The sequence below is a fragment of the Mus pahari genome, chromosome 8 (assembly GCF_900095145.1).
Source record: "Mus pahari chromosome 8, PAHARI_EIJ_v1.1, whole genome shotgun sequence".
Lineage (NCBI taxonomy): Eukaryota > Metazoa > Chordata > Mammalia > Rodentia > Muridae > Mus > Mus pahari.
The window spans coordinates 88806620-88815631 of NC_034597.1; the positions used below are offsets into that span (position 1 = coordinate 88806620).

Sequence of the window (9012 nt, forward strand, 5' to 3'; positions counted from 1 at the left end):
GAAAGGAAAGGAAAGGAAAGGAAAGGAAAGGAAAGGAAAGGAAAGGAAAGGAAAGGAAAGGAAAGGAAAGGAAAGAAAAGAAAAGAAAAGAAAAGAAAAGAAAAGAAAAGAAAAGAAAAGAAAAGAGAAAAGAGAAAGCAAAACTGGTAGCAATTCTGACAGTCCATGAGTCTGTTAGAGGAAAAGTGCTTTTCTGAAGGTGGTTCCAAATTAGAAACACAGATTGGGAGATGGCAGATAGGTAGATGCTGTGCAAGTATGAAGACCTGAGTTCATATCCCAAACACCTATGTAAAAAGACTGTTATGGATGCATGTGCCCATAGCCCTAGAATTAGGAAACAAACACTGTAATCTCTTGAACAGTTACCAGCCCAGTTACCCCTGCTCAAAATATACTGTTTAGAAGCCATGATGTTTAAGCACAGTGTTTTCACTTGGTCTTGTTACTATCCACCTTTCCATGATAATTCCACTTACAATCAACATTTCACTTTGCCCACTGTATCACTCTGGCTTTCTTGTCATTTACGTCCTTGTACTTATTGACTCATAGAAATTATTCATTCAACATTAACTGCTTTGTATCCAAACAGTTACTAAAACAAGGGAAAATGTAACCAGAATTTAACATGCATATTGATTTTTAAACCAGTAAGATGAAGTACAATAATCGCCCACTCACTACACAACTGGATAGGGATATGTCTTTCTTCTTTTCCAACACAATCCTCTTCCTTTCCACAGAAACTTTGCTTAACCAATGTTGGGATTAACACATCTCTTTTCTCTATGCCAGCAGTGGGCATAGCAGCATGTCTATCTTCCCTGTCACCCTGACAGAGTTAGGGAAAGAGGGAGCCAATTGTAAGGTGTCAGAAAGTCTTTGTTAGTTCCCTGAGAGGAGAGTCTTTGCTGTGGAAATTGGAGGCAGCTGGCAGCTGTCCGGGCCCCAATTCTGCTATCTCAGAAGAGGCAAGCAGCAGCTTCAAAGCTGGAAGAAGGGGGAGCGGGAAACAGACTCAGGATGCTACTTAAACTACAGCATGCAGGATGCTCAAGAAAAGATTCACTTCTTGGATAACCCAGTTTTACAAAACCATAAACCACAAAGCCACCTTGGAACTTCAGCCAGTCTGAACTGACTGCAAAGATCAGGGTTATTTAGCTGCATGTATGAACAAACTGAATGGACAGGGCCTGAGGCGTGGCTGAAGTAGTCACCTGCCAGAATGCAGAGTGAGGTAGTCACTCTATGGTACACTGAGGTAGGTGACTATGGAAGATGGACTCTCTCTTCTGAAAGAACCCAAGGATAGCCCATTTCACAGCTCAACTCTCCGTGGGCCTGGTCATGTTCCTTATGAGTCCATATATATGAGCTTGAGCTCTAGCCACTGCATCTCCATTGCAGACAATAGAAAGGAAGACAGGATGAGATCAAAAGTCAAAAGGAATGCAACGGATTATTTTAAAATCTAATTCCTTTATTTGTAGGCAAAACAGTACACCATTCGTGAAATATGAAAAATTCATCAGATAAGAACTGGGTTATATCTTTCACTAGGAAGTATTACATTCTATAAAGCAACAGAGACAGGAAGAAACCTGGAAAAAAGAAAAAAATAACAACAACAACCACAACAAAAACTTAAAACCTTTGCATAGCGAGGGCACCACTAACACATTAGGTTAGTGCCTGGTGCTCATATACATCATGGCACAGTAAGTTAGCACATGGTTCTTATATGCACCAGGTGGCTTTAAAGATGTGTTCACATGCACTCAAGTTCCAGTTTTTATCCCACTGGCTAGAACCTACTTGTCGACACGTAAAGAAGAGTAGCTTCACCATGACATCAATGTAGAATTTATATCCATGTAGATCTTAACTAGCAAAAACTCTATAATAGATAAGAAACGTCAGAACAGAGCAGCAACAACCAGCCCGAAACAGTTGGGTTTTTATATTTTCCAAGCAAAGGAACAAATAGAAATCAAATGTTCCATTATAACCATCATTAGATGACTGGCTTTTTAACACCAGAAATACAAGGCATTAAATCATTTCTGACATTCATATTCTAGGAAGGCCCTAGAAAAAATATATATATAGAAACACTTATATAAAAAAAACTTATATAGTAGCACCCTGCAGTGTCTGGAAACCTTTGAGAAGAGAGCTTTATCATGTGGTTCAGTGTTGCAACCAAAATGATATAAAGCAAAGAAAGAACTAAAAATCGAGACGAGACCAGGAAACTCAATTGGGGGTGGAGGGGCAAACAAGAAACTCAACAGGAAAACATATGGATAAATAATTGACAGAAAGGCAAACTCTGAAAGGCACCAGGAAGAGGGCTGGTTGCTGAGCCAACAGGAGGCCGAGCTTAAACATTGACTCTCACCCTCTCCACTATGCAAATACAAGGGCAGGTAACAGATATTCGGGGGGGGGGATGAGAAATGAGTCTATAAAAATCAAAATTATTTTTGGAGAGGAATAAAAGAAAGCAGATGGACAAAAGGTAAAGCACTGATTTGGGAATGAGGCCAAGCTGACCAAGGGAAAAACAGAAAATAACTCACTCAATAACTGAAAGTCTCAGAGTCCAGGCAACAGCCAGACATCTCTGACTTTAGAAATGGAGGAAAGTTATTAGTTAAAAAAACAAAACAAACAAACAACAACAACCAAAAAAACAAAACAAAACAAAAAACCAGGGAGACTCATTGACAAACCATCTAAGAATGAATAAGGCCCCCACTCTAATGAGCTCACCTAGAGGGCTGCTGATGCAGACCCCGGGAGACCAGAGCTTATTTTGTGAATAGAATATAGACATACAAGCCTCCACTGAGAGATTATCTAGCCAGGGGAGGGGAGGGGCTCAGACAGAGAAGGGCATGAAAGAAATGTCAGGACCAGGAATCCAGGTCCTGAGCATCCACACTACCCACAGCTCTCTAGTTCTGTAAGTTTAAAGTTCTTAAGTTCAGAAAGTAGTTCTACAGAGAAGCCAATCAGCCATCGAATAAACCCTAAAGATGCCTCCTGCCTTGACCAATAGTTCCCCTGTATAGGGGCCCTCTGAGAAGCCCAAAGACAAGCTCAGAGAAAACAAACAAACAAACAAACAAAAAACAAAACAAAAACAAAAAAAAACAAAAAAACAGAAAGTTGATTGGTGGCCAAAGCAGAGACAGTAAATTTCTTTAATCATCCCACAAGTGGATGCTGGAAGGACGGGGATTCTTATGAGAACAAGTGTCACCAGCAATTAAAAATGACAGTGAAAGACAAAATAAGTAGAGTATGGATAAGAAGACAGTGAGGGTGTGGGTTTTGTTTTGTTTTGTTTTGTTTTGTTTTGTTTTGTTTTCATTTTGGCTTTGGCTTTGTTTTGGTTTTGGTTTTTAAGAAAGGAAGCAACAGAAGCTAAAAGGGGCGGGGGGGGNGGGGGGGGTGAGAATGAGAATGAAAACTGAAATCTTGGCCCAAAATATCCAACATCTGAGTGAGCATGCGTATGCCTAGAAGGAAAACGAGGCTCAGACAGGACCCCTGTGGTGGCTATTCCTGGTTGTCAACTTGACTATATTTGGAATGAACTACAATCCAGAATTGGAAGGCTCACCAGTGACTCTAATCTGGAGGCTGGGAGATAGAAGTTTCTGATCTGGATCTTGGTATGGAGATCTTGAGACACAGTGGCTATTGACTCCAGAAGATTAAAACAGGGAGATCTCCGAGTTCAAGGACATCTGGGATTCATCTGGGCTACAATTTCTGCTGTAAGGACATTGGAAGAAGGGAGTGAGGTATTCACTCTTTCACCTGCTTGCTGTGTGGGACTAAGCAACTGCTAGATCCTTGGACTTCCATTCACAGCTACTACTGAACCATTGTTGGGAATTGAACTGCAGACTGTAAGTCATCAATAAATTCCTTTAGTATGTAGAGACTACCCATAAGTTCTGTGATTCTAGAGAACCCTGATAATACAACCCCAATGTCCCCTATGATTATTTCACTCAAGTTCAGGATACTGGGATAAATGTCTACAGAGCTATCTGTAAGAGAAATGCTATCCTAATCCTCCAACACAACCCAAAATCATCATTTGCCATCTTGACTCTAGTGTAGCTCAATTTGGGTCAACGAGAGTTCTATATCTGAAAACAGAAATCTTTAAAAGGCAGGCTTTAAGGTTACTGATGGCAGAGGCCACTTGATAGCTTAAAAAGCATCGTGCAAACAAGCACACGACAGTGTATCATTGAAACAGACAGACTGCAAGGAGGAAGGCATGTGTGGTAAGACCCTGGAGAAGATGAGCCGAAGAGAAGTTAATTAACAAAGGAATGATGCTAACAGCATCCAAGTGGAGACGATGGTGAAAGAATGCTTCCGAAGGCCAAAAGAAAATTATCTCCTGTCCTGAACACTACATCCAGATGCACTGTGCAACGTGTGTAAACGGAGTCTGCTGAAGACACTGGATTCCAGTGAACTTTTCTCACATACGTTATGTACCCTCATTAGCAAAGGGGGACATGGTTAGCAAAGAAGGGAATAAACCAAGAAGAGATCAACCAAGAGCTAAGGAGACAGAGAGCTTGAGAGTAGAAGGCTTGGTTAGGAGATCCGGGAGAGAGATAGGCACATGGCAGAGCTGACATAGCATCCTGAAGATGGTGGGTAGCACAGAATACTTCTTGTCTCTGGAAACACTGTAAGAAGTAGACCATGATGGATCTGTGGCAGCAGGATGAACACTGGAACCGAAAGCACGGATGAGCTCCAAGACATGGATCTGTGGATACAAGCTCCAAAGCAGAAAACCTCAAAGGCCTTCCTCCTTCTTGGTTTTCTTGTGTTTTGCAAATTGTATCTTGGGTATTCTACGTTTCTGGGCTAATATCCACTTATCAGTTGGCCTATTCGGCCATCATTGGGAAGAGAGGCCCCTTAGTCTTGCAAACTTTATATGCCCCAGTACAGGGGAACACCAGGGCCAAGAAGTGGGAGTGGGTGGGTACGGGAGCCGGGGGGCGGGGGGGGGGGGAGATAGGGAACTTTCGGGATAGCATTTGAAATGTAAATAAAGAAAATATCTAGTAAAAAAAAAAAATCAAAGGCAAAAATTAAACCAATGGAATACATGAAACTCAAGAGCTCCCTTATAACAAGTGAACTGTCAAGTGAGCAAAGATATAACCTAGAAAATGGGGTGGGGGGGGACGACCATGTTTGTAAAGTGAGTATCAAAAATGTGCTAAGAAATGGAAGGCGCAGCAGTGGGAGCCAAAGGCATCTGAGAGACATGGTCGCCAATGAGGAAGGCACACTCCTTGGTTGATGATTATTGACCACCTGAGAGAATTAGTCCCTGAAGCAAATTTCCATTGCAATTTTCTAAGTTTTCAAGTCAACGCCCTGGGGCAGCAGCATCTCTGTGCAATCACTCCTAACACAGATCCAATAGAATCCAGGACTGCAGTTTCTAGACAAGGTCACCTCCTCCCAACATCTGTCCTTCTCCCCCTTAGCATGGCCAGGCAAAAAGGACAAGGACTCATGGCTCTGTCCTTTAATGCCTGGAATTTTTCACTGTTGCCCCGAAGCCTCTCAGTTCCCCTTCCTTGCTACTATGTCATGCTTACCCTACTACACACCCCCGTCTCTGCCAGCCAGTAGCTTTGTCTCCTCCTAAAACTTCTAGAATCGTCCTTGACTTCTACTGTGTAGCCAGAACTCCCAACCCCAGTGCCTATTACAAATGCACATGGTAGATTAAATGTCTGCCAATGCTGGAGAAAGGTGATGTGTCAACCCTTAAACATTATTATTATGATGATTACTCTAATGTCAAGTTTGCCATATGTTGGCAATGATCATCTTCAGATAATTGCTGTAATAAACTGAATATCATAAAGATTAAGGTGAAATTATTTTTCCATCTTAATTTTCATATTCAGATGTTGGATATTTGGGGGCAAGATTTCTGTTTTCATTCTCATTATCCCCACCCCCTTTAGCATTTTAATACTTAAAATAAGCATTACTTGGATAAAATGTTCATCCCAATAAATAAGTATTCACTTGCTATTTACAGTGAAAAACTGTCTGTATTCTAAATATATTTTGTTTGTATGCAATATCACTGAAGTAAGATAGATGTATTTCTTTGTCGTTAGCAACCTTAATAGGGAGAAACACCATTATCTTCTTTTTCTTTCCTACTATCACTATTAATGTTATACTGTGCCAGGTAATGTCTCTACTACGTCTTTTCAATGTACTAAATAATTGAATGTTCCCAATAATCCCATGGGCTCCAGTTTCCATCATTATTTCATAGATGAGGAAGTAGAGAATACAGAGAAGTTAAAAGACTGTTGGAGCCAGACAATGAGGAAGCAGTAGGCCCAAAGGCAAAGCTTAGCCCAAGGTTAAGCATCACACACTCTGCCCCCCATCCTACTGCATGGTTCTCCTGAAGTCCACAGTTTGTGAAGGGTGGAGACTGTGTACCCAGAACATTGGACTTGACACCTGCAGATACTTTAACCAGTATAGCACGAGTGTTTGCAAGTTTGAAGTATCACATGAATATCTTTGGAGTAGAAATGTTTTTCAAAGGCTGGAGACAGAGCTCAGAGTTACTTGCTATACAAGGATTTGAGTTGAGACTCTAGCACCCATATTGAGTGTTGGGAGTGGGGATGCATGGTGTAGCAAAAGTGCCTGTAAGGATGTGGGGAGGCGGAAGGATTCAGGGCTCTCTGGCCATCACGTTAGCTTCAGGGTTAGTGAGAGGCTCTGTCTCAGGAAATAAAGTAGTGATAGAGTGGGACACCAACCTTCTCCCTTGGCCTCCATAAGCATACATATCAGAACACTAGTATGTGCCTGTGAGTGCGTACCTGCATGTGTGTGCGCGCACATGCGCACATGAGAACGCATTACCCATGCATATACCACACTGACATACACACTACAATGCCCACTTTGGGATCTGATCTACTTCATTTTCTTCTGATTTTTTTTTTTTTTTAAACCTTCTCTGGGACCTCTTAGACACAGCAAACAGTTGTTCACACTCGTCAAATTAAACAGGCTTAGGGCATGTTGCATTTGAAACAGCTCCGGGGTATCTTCCATACTATTGTTTCATGCTATTCACACTTTCAAAATTCTTATCACAGAGGGATAGCGAACCCAAGTAGATAAAAATCCATTGTGATCTCCACAGACAGCAAACAGGCCAGTCAGACTAGCTGAAGAAATGCAGAGAACTCAATTACCCAGCTCCAGAGAGAGTGAAAAGCTAAACAGGGCTGTAACCGGCGATGTACTTTCTCAACAGCATTAAAACTCCCTGATCAAGCCCCTTAGCTTGGCTTCCATCAATTACCCTGTTCCAGGCCCCCAGACCCTGGGTAGAAAGAGCAGGAAACACATATTGGTTTCAGATTGATGAAAACAGTGTGTGCGGGGGTGGGGGGCTGTGCAGTTTAGAATCAAATACAAATGCCTCAGTCTAAAAGCAAAAATACTTTCAAAACTTATGCAGGAGAACACAATTTTGAAAATAAGAACCCAGGTGTCCAGTGTTGGTCCTCTACTGACGTTGTTTTGAGGTTATTAAAATATAACATATAGGGTTTCCTGTACACTTCACTCCTAGTATTAACATCAGCAGCTTCCATATGCTGAACAATGACGGACTGGTTGATCGAACTATTTATAGCTTATCTTCTAATAAAAATAAAGGAAGTTAATATTATTTCTTAAGAAAAAAAATCATACATGATGTCTAGCCAGACGGCTCATCAGGTAAAAGCTCTTGGCACTACATAATGCAAGCCTGAAGACTTGCTTTAGATTCCAAGAAACCACGGTAAAGGTGCAAGGAGAGAACTGATTCCCAAGTCACTTTCGAACTTCCACATAGTGGGGCAAAACCAACACGCAAGCACACACATGTGTACACACACACATACACACAGAGAGACAAACACACTCTTCAGCATCTAATTTTTTTTTTAAAAATTTATTTATTATGGGTAAGTACACTGCAGCTGTCTTCAGACACACCAGAAGAGGGCATCAGATCTCATTATAGACCATGTGGTTGCTGGGATTTGAATTCAGGACCTTCAGAAGAGCAGTCAGTTCTCTTAACCACTGAGCCATCTCTCCAGCCCAAGAATCTAATTTTAAAAATAATACATGAGTTTAACTGCCTTCAATGCTCATCTACCCCAATGCATCAAATTACTGTACACTTAGACGTCAAGGCTACACAAGATTCATTAGCATACTGCCATTTGGGATGATCACACACGCGTGCGCACACACACACACACACACACACACACTAGGTCAAAAACATCACTGCCGAGCATCACACACCCAAGCCTGTCCATGAACAAAAAGGGGGGCGGCAGTCCATACACAATAGGGAGCAAAATCAAAGCAGACGAGGCACATGGCATATTCGAAAGCATCTAGCATCTAGTTGTACTGAACACAACTCCTCAAGTCTTAAGACGTCCCGTGGAGAGAATTGAAAGCAAAGCCCCCCAAAGAAAACCCACTTCAAGTTTTAATATGTCAACTTCTGCCCTTTATATGCTCACTGAAATCAAATAAATTAGCAATTTAGATTTCTATTTCTCTATTTCTCAAATGCACCCCATGATTTAGAGTCCCTAAAAGGAAAAGGAAAACTCTCACAGCAGATAACTCATTACAAGAAAAAACAACAACAACAATAAGCTATAGTAAAAAATAAATATGAGAAATTAACTAGGTACCGTGAGCCATATTTGTAATCCCAGCTCTCTGGAGGCTGAGGCAGGAGGATGGCTGAGACTGTAAGGCCAGGAGCTATACAATGGTTTCTTAGCCCCAGCGTGGGCTATGCAGTGATGGGTTGAGTTACATTTTGAGTTCTTGCTTGTGTGTGTGTGTGTGTGTGTGTGTGTGTGTGTGTGTGTGTGT

The 9012-nt window shown here is 41.6% G+C and overlaps 1 protein-coding gene across 3 annotated transcripts in view; it reads right to left on the bottom strand.

Moving 5' to 3' along the window:
* Positions 1 to 9012, bottom strand: part of Klf12 (Kruppel like factor 12) — a 403434-nt gene that overhangs the window by 319620 nt on the left and 74802 nt on the right. The gene's annotated exons all lie outside the window — the stretch shown is intronic.